General features: G+C 34.8%; 1 pseudogene; it reads right to left on the reverse strand.

The window, feature by feature from the left end:
* Nucleotides 1-10,174: 10,174 nt before the first annotated feature.
* Nucleotides 10,175-11,047, reverse strand: LOC140452072 (calcium channel flower-like; annotated as a pseudogene).
* Between the last annotated feature and the right edge of the window lie 1,627 nt (nt 11,048-12,674).

Below are 12,674 nucleotides of genomic sequence, written 5' to 3' on the forward strand. Positions count from 1 at the left end.
ATACAAGATGTTGCATGTGGCATGATTTAGGTTGTTTTTAATAGAACACCATCTTCAATATTTCACCAATTCGCACTTATTATTACTACCGTACATTATTATTACCGTACTTTTCTCAAATGGATAATGCATAAGTAACATACATATTTTATATACGAGGCGTGTTTTTTAAGTAAGTACCGTTTTGGAATTAAAAAAAACGTGCAAAGATATGGCAATAATTTTATTTTTACATGGAAGCCTGTACCTTAATCTACTTTTCTACATAATTTCCGTGAATATTGAGGCACTTGTCATAACGTGGCACCAGTTTTTGAATACCCTCCTGATAAAATTCTGCCGCCTGACTTGTTAACCACTGCATCATAAATGTTTTGACTTCGTTATCGTCTTGAAGGCGCTGACCGCCCAGATGTTTCTTCAAGTGCTGGAACAAATGGTAGTCGCTGGGCGCCAGATCAGGGCTGTATGGAGGATGATCTAGAGTTTCCCATTTAAATGATTTGATGGGATCTTTGGTCTGATTAGCCACATGTGGACGGGCATTGTCATGCAGCAAAACGATACTCTTACTCAACTTGCCACGTCTTTTGTTCTGGATTGCACGACGCAGATTTTTCAATGTCTCGCAATAAGACGCTGCATTGATTGTCTCATTACGAGGCAGAAACTCCACTAGCAATACTCCTTTTCTGTCCCAAAAAACTGTGCACATGATTTTCCGGGCAGAAATTGTTTGCTTAAACTTCACTCTTTTGGGTGATGATGAATGTTGCCATTCCATGGATTGTTGTTTCGATTCTGGTGTGACCTAGGTCACCCACGTTTCGTCACCAGTAACAATTTGGTTTAAAAAATCTTCACCTTCACTGTGGTACCGCTCAAGGAAAGTCAATGCACTGCCTAAACGTTGGGTTTTGTGCAAATCCGTCAACATTTTTGGAACCCAACGTAAACACAATTTCCGGTAATTCAAGTTCTCGGTAACAATGCGATACAAAACACTACGAGAATACTGAGGAAAGCAGTCGGACAATGATGAAATTGTAAAGCGTCTGTTTTCTCTCACCTTTTCGTCCACTTTCTGCACCAAATTTTCATTAACGACCGAAGGACGCCCACTCCGTTCTTCATCATGCACATTTGTGCGGCCATCTTTAAATGCTCTCATCCATTTCCTTACCATTCCATCACTCATAATGTTTTGTCCGTAAACTTCAACGATCTCACGATGAATATCGATCGGTTTTACGCCTTTAGCACTAAGAAATCGTATAACAGCCCGTACCTCACAATCAGCGTGACTCACGATTGTTGGAGGCATCTTAAACACTGGAGTAAACAAGTATACAATGAAGAATCAGACTGTAATGGTGTCAGTGCGTAGACAAGAGATGTAGGTAACCAGCGCTCATGCGCGGAACGCCGACCGTAGCGCTGCGGCGGCGGAATCGCAAAACGGTACTTACTTAAAAAACATGCCTCGTACATACTTTGGTTTGTATATAACAGATTTGTAAATATTAATTTTCTTATTCTTATTTCAATTAAAATCCAGAAAATAATTAACAAACTTAATTAATTAAATGGTGTCTGATGTAAAACTATTATTATAAAAGTTCTGAATGAAGTTATAATAATGTGACCTTAACAACTTAATCCGAAATCTAAAAATATAATATCAGAAAGGATAATCTACTTAAAGCAACAAAGTAATATTATGTATTGTCTACAAGAAACATCTTGTACAGTTGACTTAAAGAACTTTTTTCTTTTGATTTTTTTCTTTTTGATCAGAATGATCCGCCACCCGTGCAAAACAATTAAAAAAAACGGTATAAAATCTACTCACCAGTTGTATGACATAGGCCTTACACCCTTTCGTCGCACAAGTCCACAAAAGGGAATTCAATTTTAGAGGCTTTCGCAATTGAAATTTGAAATTATTGATATCTATCATTTTTCGTTCGCGTTGGCTCAAAACGTAATCAATGAGCACATGAGCAGTTCACTATTTATGGCAAAGTAACAAGGGTAAATGAAGAGAAACTTTTCTTTTCGCATAGTTTTAGGTAGCTATCAATTGAATTTTGTAGAATTCCTAAATAGAAACCAATAAATTTCATTTGAATTTAATACATCTATTTTAGATTTATTCTGTCAAATTACCAAATCTTAGCGGTTTCTATACCAGCCACGGGGTGCAGGTAGGCCAGTGATGAGTTTACCACTCTCTCGTAGTCTATTTTAAAATTTCTAGTTTTATGGCAATGATGAGTTTGTACTATTTACGAGAGTATTTGCTAATTCGTGATAAGTTTACGTGTACCCTTAAATGTACAAGCCCCAATAGAAGATAAAGATGAGGATATTAGACTAACTAAGGTAAAGACTACTTTTATAACTTTAAACTCGACAAACTGCTGCACGAAATACCATCGTATGCTTACAGACAAATAACCGGCGGAAAGAGCACACACAGAGTCACAAAAAACAAGAAGCGAAATGACAGAGTTGATAAGTCAAGTATAGACCAAAGAGAAAATACCAAAACAGTGGAGAGAAGCCCAGCTATACCCAATACACAAAAAAGGAAATGTTACGGAATGTAAAAACTACAGGGGGATAGCATTACAAGACACAACGTAAAAAGTTCTAACTATATCGATCAGAAATAAAATTAATGCCAGCATTGAAGAAAACCTCGGTGAATATCAAGCTGGTTTTAGAGCAAATAGATCAGTAATAGTTCAAATTTTTACAATTAAACACATCCTGGCTAGTTCATATGAATTCAGTCTGTCACTAAACATAATGTTCATTGATTTTCGGCTAGCATGTGACACACTAAACAGACATAAATTGATCGACACATTAAAATATGTTGACTTTTCGAGTGAATGAAACCAAAAGTAAAGTGACAATAGAAGGTCATGTATCTGACAACTTTACTATCACTAGAGACCTGCGATAAGGTTACTCTCTGTCTACTGTATTGTTTAATCTAACACTAAGAATTCTAAGGGAAAGCCAATACACACTAAAGGCTCAATCAACTACCACAGATATCAATGCGTAGTATACACGGACGACCTTGCCCTAATAACAAGAAGACCAAAAGAATTAAGAGAAATTTCAAAAGACTCGCGAGAACAGACAGGGAGTATGGACTGGAAGTAAATGAAGACAAAACAAAGTGTAAGGAGATGAGAGGAAATAATGAATATTTAGAAAAGTTTTGGAAAGTGTCTGCCCCAGACAAGGAATATAATTTTCAAATTGGACAGTTCGATTATTTGGGAGTAACGTTAACAAATAGAATTAAAGAGACTCAAAAAATAAAAAAAAGAATGGCTAAAGGTAGTAAAAGTGCTGGAACTCTAAATAAGATGCTGAGATCAAAGAAAATATCTAGAAGCAAAAAGAAGAGATATACAACGGTTATCCGACCAAAGGTGCTTTATGCTGGCGAGACCTGGATCTTAAGCAAAATCATAGAACTGAAGCTAGATAGATGGGAGCGAAAGATACTCAGAAGAATATATGGAGCTATAAAAGATGAGTATATCTGCAAAAGAAGAACAAATAATGAAATAATGTAAATATATAGACAACACAAAATTTAAAACATTGCGAAAGTTCAAAGACTAAGATGGCTCGGACACGTAGCTAGAAGGCAGGAAGAAAGGGTCCCCAAAGCATTATTTAATTTAAAACTGAAGCTGGCACAACAAGCAAATAAGGACGATCACGAAGAAAATGGATAGAATCGGTAAAGGAGACTGGGGATTGTTAGAAGTACAAAATTGTAGAGACCTTGCACAAGATAGAAAGAAATGGATGAAAACCATTGAAGCCTTGGTCCCCTCTAAAGCCTGTTTAAGCTGATATTGATATATATATATATTATAGAAAATAATTATATTTAGAAGAGAACTAAAATGCGACATACAAAAATGGAACAGTGTCGAGGACATAGCAACATAAATTGCCAAACTTAAATGGAGCTTCGCGGGCCACACTGCTAGACAAAAATACCAACGTTGGAATACTGCAATACAACATTCTAGACCTTACGAAAGTAAACGACCAAGAGGAAGACCACAGATGAGATGGGTTGATGACATTAAAAGAACAGCCGGAACAAATTGGAAATATGTTGCTCAGGATAGAGACCGATGAATGGAGTTGGGAGAGGCCTATGGCCAAACATGGACGACAGAAGGCTAAGAAGAAGAAGATATATATATATATATATATATATATATATATATATATATATATTGTTAATTATTATAATATGTATTGATAATTAATTTTACACACCGTCGAACAACGTAAGAATATATCACTTTTTAACTTTTAAGATATATCTGTCTTTTCTAAAAGGCATTTATTTAAATATAAATAAAATGAAAAGTGGGTAAGATGAATCTTTCCTAACCAGTGTGTTTCCAGAATCGACAAACACATGAATGGCTCCCTGGAGAACTCATATAATAAAAGCGAACCTTCAAGGCACGTTACCGGTGAAAAAATCGTCGAATTGGCCAGTTAAAAATGAAATCTAATTTATAAGAATCTTCTGTTCCACTAAACCCTGTAGACGTGCTAATAAAAGGGTACTTTGAGATAAAACAAAGGGTATTACGTAGATCACTTAAAGGACAAAAAAAATAAGTAAGATATATTTTAAGCGAATGGAATTTTTTGTATTAGTCGAAGTCAAAATATCAAAATAAATAATTTTTTTATTATTATATTATATTTTAATTAATTAAATTTATTTGTATTTATTTATATATTTTTAAAGTATTTTAAACTAAAATAGTGGTCAATTCGCAACAAAAATACTAAATGATATCCTTCTGTAGTTAATACATTATTTTTGTAGTTTCCCTGTTATTTGATCCAACACTAATGAGAATTAGTGTACAACAAGGACTAAGCACTGAGCCCTGGAGCAACTGGAATTTGTCAGTCTCTCCGACACCTCTACTAACACTATAAGTGTACTTCTTCTTTCTTCTTCTAACTCCATGACCTTTATCGATCGTTGGATATCATATTGGCTACCATATTCGCTATCGTGACTTTATTGACAACAACTTTAAATAACGATGTAGTCGATTTTCCGTACCATTGTCTTATATTTTTCATATGTTCTTCTTCTACCAGGACCACGTTTACCTTGGATCTTCCCTGAATGATCAGATGTATAAGCTCATATTTTTCATGGTGTCTCATAATGTGACCGAAGTATTCCAGCTTGCATCTCTTTACTGTATTGACCAGTTGTCTTGTTTGGTTCAGGTATCTAAGGACCTCCTCATTTCTGACTCTGTCGACCCAGCTTATTTGTAGTAGTCGTCTATATAACCACATCTTAAACGCTTCCAAGTGTTTAAGCATCACGTCACTTAAAGTCTACGCTTCCACTCGATACAGTAGCACTGGAAAATATAGCAATATATGTCATTTGAACGCAGGTCAATATTAATATCGTGGATGCAAAGTACGTTCCTCATTTTTACAAAATTGGCTCGGGCTTGTTTTATGCGGTTTTTAATTTCTACGGTTGGCTCTCAGCTGACATTGATATTACTGCCGAGATACACTCTGTCCAGTATGGCATCTCCGACTTTCATACCATCATCCTGTATATAGTTTTGTTTGCTAACTATCATATATAATGCTCCTTTTCTAACTTGACTGCACCGTACTAAAGACGGCCAATAGTCAGAAATACGTATAGACAGTTGCCTTCCATCGATATACCTTTTTGGTTTTCTGTTTTGCGACACATGCCATTACATTTTACTTTTATTATTCACTTGCATCCAGTTATTGCTAACTTGCTTCAGGTCGTGAGTCCATCTAGCTGGTGGGTGTCCTCTGCTCCGTATTGCTTCTTGTCTTGGTCTCCACTCGACAATACGTTTTGTCCATCTGTTGTCTGATATTCTGGCGACGTGTCCTGCCCAATTCGACACCCAACATCTGGAGCTTCATAGCTCTCCGAGTCACACGAATTTTATTTACCACCTTTTTTGTGAGTTACCAACTTTCCGCTTCATAAGTGAGTACAGGTAATACACATTGGTCAAAGATTTTCCTTTTGATGCATATGGGTAGATCCGATTTAAATACGTAGTTTAATTTACCAAACGCTGCCCAAGCTAATCCTATGCGACGTGGGAGCTCACATGTCTGGTTATCTCTGCCCATCCGAATTTCATGCCCTATATACTTATACGATGTAGTCTGCACAATATCCCTTCAATTAACAGCAATATTTCGATTTAACACCAAATTAGTCATTATTTGCGTCTTGTTCATATTAATCTTTAGTCCAATCTCCAAAGAAGCGTGATATAATTTTTCAAACATTATTATTGCATCATCCATATCATCAGCTATAAGGACGATGTCATCTGTAAATCTCAAATGAATGAGCTTCTCTCCATTTATGTTGATACCATGCTTGTTCAAATGTGCCTTCTTACAATGTCGTGAATAGCTTTGGAGAGACGATGTCTCCTTGCCGTACTCCTCGCTGTATACAGAATTTATTTGTTTTTTGTTCAGATAGTCTTACGCTAGCTGTAGCGTTTTGGTAGACATATTTGATTACGTTAGTGTACCGATGGTCTATTCGGCATTCTGTCAATGCTTTTAACATTTTCTGATGGCTTATGGTATCGAATGCTTTCTTGTAGTAGGCAAATATTTCACTGTATCCCGATCTAAATCCACCTTGTTCTCCAGGCCGATAGAAGTCTAATTTAGCATCAGTCTTTTTTTCATAATTTTAGTGAAACGTTTATATATATATATATATATATATATATATATATATATATATATATATATATATATATATATATATATATGTGTGTGTGAAAACAAACTGATAGGACGGTAGTTTTTTAGATCTGTTATGTCTCCTTGCTTGTGTAATAAAATAATGACTGCATTGTTCCATTGAGAAGGAGTTTTTCCTTGTTAGATGCATTCGGTGAAAAGCTTGGCCAAAGCCTGGATAATTTTATTTCCACCTAGTTTGATCGTTTCGATTACTACTCCGTCTTCGCCAGGGATTTGTTATTTTTCATTTCTAAAAGTGCCGTTTGATTTCGTATGGATTTATGTCTGGCGTTAATTCTGATCCCTGGTTTGTGATTTTGGGCAGGGGCTGATCTTGCCTTTCGTCGGTGCCTCGATACATTTCGCGATAAAAGGATTCGACAACCTCAAGGATTTTGGTTGTATCAGTAGTAATGTTTCCATCCTTGTTTTTTATTTTATACATATGTTTGTTGCCGTATGTTGTTGTTCGTATTTCGCCTTAAAACTTTTAAAATTTTGTTTTCTTGAATTATTTTTATTAGATTTCTTGTATTATTTTCTCTTACGTCTTTTCGGATTGACCGGTGGATATATTTATTTAATTTCTTTATTGTTATCTAGATGGAGCCGTATTTTCCGTCAGCTATCTTCTTTTACCTATTTGGTCTTTGGTATTTTGGCTTAGTCTCCATTGGAGCTTCCTTAAATATTTCTGCTGAATACAAGTTAACGAGTAAAGGCGATAGTATACAGCCTTGTCTCACTTCTCTTTTTATATTTATTTCATATGACGGTTCTTGTTCAACTTTTATTTTTGCCACTTGACGCCAGTATAGATTTGTAGTAATTCGTAAATCCAGCTGTTTTCAATATTTCTAGCATTTTGTTATGTCGAAACTTGTCAAAAGCTTTTTCAAAATCGATTGAATCGATGTATACATCTCTGGAACAGAACTTGGATACTGAACAAGGGTTCTCTTGTACCCAAGCCACTCCTAAATCCGAATTGAGTACTGCTAATTCTGTCTTCCAATATCGTGTATATTCTGCTATGTGTTACATCAGACTTATTGGCCGATAATTACTGCATGTCTTTGCACGATGTTTCTTTGGTATTATGCCAAATGTCGACTTATGCCAATCAGTTGATAATATCTCAGTGCCATAAATTCTGTTAAAGAGACCAGAGACTCTGTTAAGTCCATATTGCAGTATCGAAAACACGTAGCATCTTAGTGCTCTTACTCTCAGTTCTAATCTAAGGTCTTTGTTGCAGAAAATTGTTTTCATTTTTACAAACGCATTTCTTGCTATTTCTATCCTGGCTCTTATTTCGGTTGTTTGATCATTATTGTCTGAAATCCAGGTTCCTATGTATTTGTATTTATCAACCCTTTCTATCGGTACATTTTTCAAATGTATGTTTGTTGGTATATTTGTTTTCTTTGTTATTATCATGTATTTAGTCTTTTTTATATTCATTTTTAGTCCATATTTTTCAACTGTTTCAACTTCAAAAACTGTTTGTTTTGTTTAATAGTAATTGAAGTTGTTCAGCAGAGCTTGCCATAATCACAGTTTCATCTGCATATCTTATGTTGTTAATAGACATAATACATCCCTGCCTAACTTCTCTCCCGATTTCAATTTCTGAACTGAAAAGCAAATAACGCTTCTCTGGTTCCCAGTTCGTTTCTGAACCCAAACTGACTATCACCTATTCCTTCTTCCAGTTTTTTATTTATACGACCTTGTATTATTTTCAGGAATAATTTGAGAATGTGACTTATTAGTGATATTGTTCTGTATTCACTGCAATATTTAGCGTTTGTATTTTTAGGGATAGCACAAAAGGTGGAGAGTAACCATTGTTTCGGTATGTGTCCTTTTTTGTATATTGAGTTACCACATTCCTCCAAATTGTATTAGGACTTTCATATTCCAAAAAATTTTGCCCTCTTAGTCCCAATATATCTTTTTACTCATCTTTCAGCATTAAAAATAAGTTATTATTTGATTATTATTAAATTTTTAAATACTTGTTTTTATGAACGAAATAAATAATTTGTAGTTTCCCGTAACTTTTTTATTTCTATTAATATATTTTTGGGATTTAAATAGAGGCATCCTGTATAAATTATTTTAGTCATTTTATACTTTTTAGGGGTATTTGATTGATTTCAATTAGTTTTTAAGTAACGATTATCCAGAAAAACCACAGAAATTAGAGCTTCTCACGAGACCAAGTGTTTTCTCTTGACAACGAAAATCAATTAGACTCCCACCTTAACCGACGAGAATTTTTTCAAGAGCTGAAGTCGATGAAAGGCCATGGACGTTACATACATTTAGAAGTTCCTTCTATTACATGTTAAAATCCCGGATAATCTTCTTCGCGTCTCTGGGTAGTACAATAATAGCAATAATTGAAGCGCTAGAGTATTATTGCACATGGATACACTTTAGCTTACGTAATGGTATTTACAGTGATTGAAAACATGCTCATCGACCGTTTGCCGGTTTAGGATACCATCAGGAAATAATATTGGCTATTGGATGATAGTCCGTGGGCATATCACTAATATAATAACTTATTATTAATAAAAACTAATATATATATATATATATATATATATATATATATATATATATATAATATATATTTTATATACGTCTGTTTCTTCAATCAGCAAAGTTTCGTTAAGTAATAAATTGCGTTTCTCTGCAAAAAGAACAACTTTATTTTTAGTTTTTTAATCAAATAAAAAGCAGATATCGAGCACAGTTTTTATTAAATTTTGTCCAAGTACTTTCGCTTCTAGAGCATCTTTAGGGGCATTTCGTCAAAATTAGTCTATCCAACAATTTGGTGAATGTCATAATTATTAATTACTACATTTACACAACACGAGGCAAAGGACAAACATTTTAAAAACTGAGTAAGAAAATTATTTGGAGGTACAAATATATTTAATTCAAGAACAATTAGGTACCTGAGAATCACATTCTTTATGTCAAAACCAACTACACCCAAGTTGTAGGTGAGTTACTTTTTGGCCTAAATGATGTTCACTCAAATGTTTATTTGATACCTGCGTTAATTAATTCGTACAGCTTGTACGCGTACGCGTTACACGATTGCTGGTTCGAATAACCTCATTTTATTTACGTAGTGAAATAGGTGGAGGACGTTGTGATAATGGTCTTAATCAGTATACTTGGGATATGCCGCTGTCAACAGTAAGATACGATATACGTATATAAATGATACGTACTTCTGACACAACTTCCTTTTATGTATTATTTATATTTTTGTACTCTGACTTCTACATGTCAATGGTCGACTTTCAGTTTTATATCAAAATTGGGATAAGGGCGTATAAGGGATGACCAAATATGGAAAACGCGGATGTAATAGTGCGTAGATATTTTCAGACATTGCTGTCAAAAACCGGCGCACCGCTGAAACTGATAGGCTGAGCGTGAGCGACAAGATTCGATCGCATACCTTTTGATGGTGGCACTGCGTTTTCCTCTGCAGTCGCTGCTTGTCGCATCTCTTCAGCTGTAGCCAAATCTGTTAGTAGCTTATGTGGGACGCCACACATCTGGATCCTCCATAAGGATAGTGTGATAATCAGTAGGTCCCATACCAGTTGGAGAAGTCACCATATGAGGGGAAGCTACTGTAACCATATCTTCTCTAGAGCCTTTTCTCCCTAACGCCATCATTCCATACATTACTCCAGTCAGAAAGATGAAACCGCTACCGAATATCGCAGTCAGTCCGAAGCTTAGTATAATTGGTGGTAAGGCAAGTATGCCATATGCAGCAGCTCTATTCCAGTAAGGTCTACCGTCTATAAAATCAGCAAGTTTTTGAATATGTTCCACAAACATACAGCAGCACGGTGCTTCACAGCTTTAAACAATAAACCCAGCTACAATTTGCCACAAACCAGCTATAATTGAACCGAAGGAAAAACTGACGCAGAGCCATATTCCCAGAAACATTGCAACAAATCCTACAAATATTCCAACCTCTCTTCCAGCAAATCTCATCCACCATGGATCATCGTCTTTGTCCTGGTCGTGCCATAAGGGCAGATAGTTTATCTTGCAGTGACATTTTTATGGATTAAAATTAATTTTTGGCTGACACAATCTCTTTCTGTACTCCTACAAGAAATACTATCAAATGTCAATCCTTATATAGTTTAAAAATTATTATAAAATTGAAGAAGCTATATATACATATACATAAAAAAAGACATTCGTTCGACCAGATGAATTCCACATCTTTTCTTAATAAGTTGTGTAGTGGGTCTAAAATGATTGCAATATCTTGAACAAACATACGATAATAATTCATTTTCCCCAAAAATTGACGTACATTCTTTCTTGTTTGTGGAACAGGAAACTTTTTCACGGCAATCAGATAATCTTCTACAGGTTTGATGGAATTAATTTTATTATGTGACCCAAGTATTTTATAGAGTTTTTCGCGAAATAATTTTGATAAATGCATTATATGTTCATCAAAGCTTTTGGAACAAATTAGGATGTTATCTATATAATTTACTGTGAAATCTGAAAGATTATATTTATATCTAAAGTGGAAAAGTATTTATAAATTCTAGTTTATACTATCCTAATCATTGGAAAAGGTTGTGACTGTGGGATAACAATTTTATTAGGTTTCTTAAAAACTATGCAAAGTCTTGTTTTTCTGTCTTCTCCTTTTTATATGCGAGAGTTACTGGAGCAGCAGATGGACTGTATGATTCTTCTATTCAATTTTTCTTTAATAGCTCTGCTATTTGATTTTCTATTTTTTTTCTGTCTACAATGGTACATCTGTATGGCCGTTTTGAGCAGTATTTATCTACCATTAAGGCAATATGAGCTTCATAATCCCTTACAGTGCCTACATCAGATCTGTCTTTAGCAAATACTGATTTATATTTATTAATCAATTCCTCAATTTTTGATTGTTGATTTAAATCTAAATAATTATTTCTTATTTCAAAATTGTCTGTATTTATACTCTCATAAAAATTTACTTCATATTTGTATACCTCATTATTTTTTTCTTTTGAAGCATTTTAATATATATCACCTTGGTACTCCATCGATTTCTAACGTGTCATTTAATAGTAACATGATTTTTTTTAATGGTGGCATTTAAAGTTTTTTTAAATTTGTTTCATTTAATTCTATCTCCAGTGGAGAATTATTGTTGACATTCCTTTTTTATTGACGTTTCGCAATTTCACTTTTATTTTTGGGTTTTAGTTCAATTTAAAGTACTAAAGATAGCAGTGCCAAAGATTCAGTTATCTGTTATCCTGCCTACCAACTAAAACTACCCTCTCCTACTTGTGTGCAGTTGACTGTCGCACGTACCGTACTCCGAAAGTGGGATGGCCGCTGTAAGGCTAACGACATTGTTGGAACACTCCCTTCTCTTATCTAGATCTTATTTCTGTCGTTGGTCTGGTTGGTGTTTCTCTTCTTCTTCTTTATTTTTAATTACTGTTCGAATGTAATTGTGAACATTATTCCATCCCTCCTTAGTTCCCTTCATCTTCACAATCATCTCTTTCAAAGTCACAGGGGTCATATATATTTCTCTATGCATTCCGTTTCTCTTCACTGTGTATCTATTACACTCCAGCATTGGGGGAGTAAGAGTGTCGGAATATTCGCAGTATAGGCATTTATCTGTATCTGTCTTTCTGAAGCTATGAAGATAGGCCCTAAAACAGACAATCTGCCCAGTCCCTTAGGCTCGGGATCAGCATCTTGGTTCTCTGGACAACATC

The sequence above is a fragment of the Diabrotica undecimpunctata genome, chromosome 10 (assembly GCF_040954645.1).
Source record: "Diabrotica undecimpunctata isolate CICGRU chromosome 10, icDiaUnde3, whole genome shotgun sequence".
Taxonomy (NCBI): domain Eukaryota; kingdom Metazoa; phylum Arthropoda; class Insecta; order Coleoptera; family Chrysomelidae; genus Diabrotica; species Diabrotica undecimpunctata.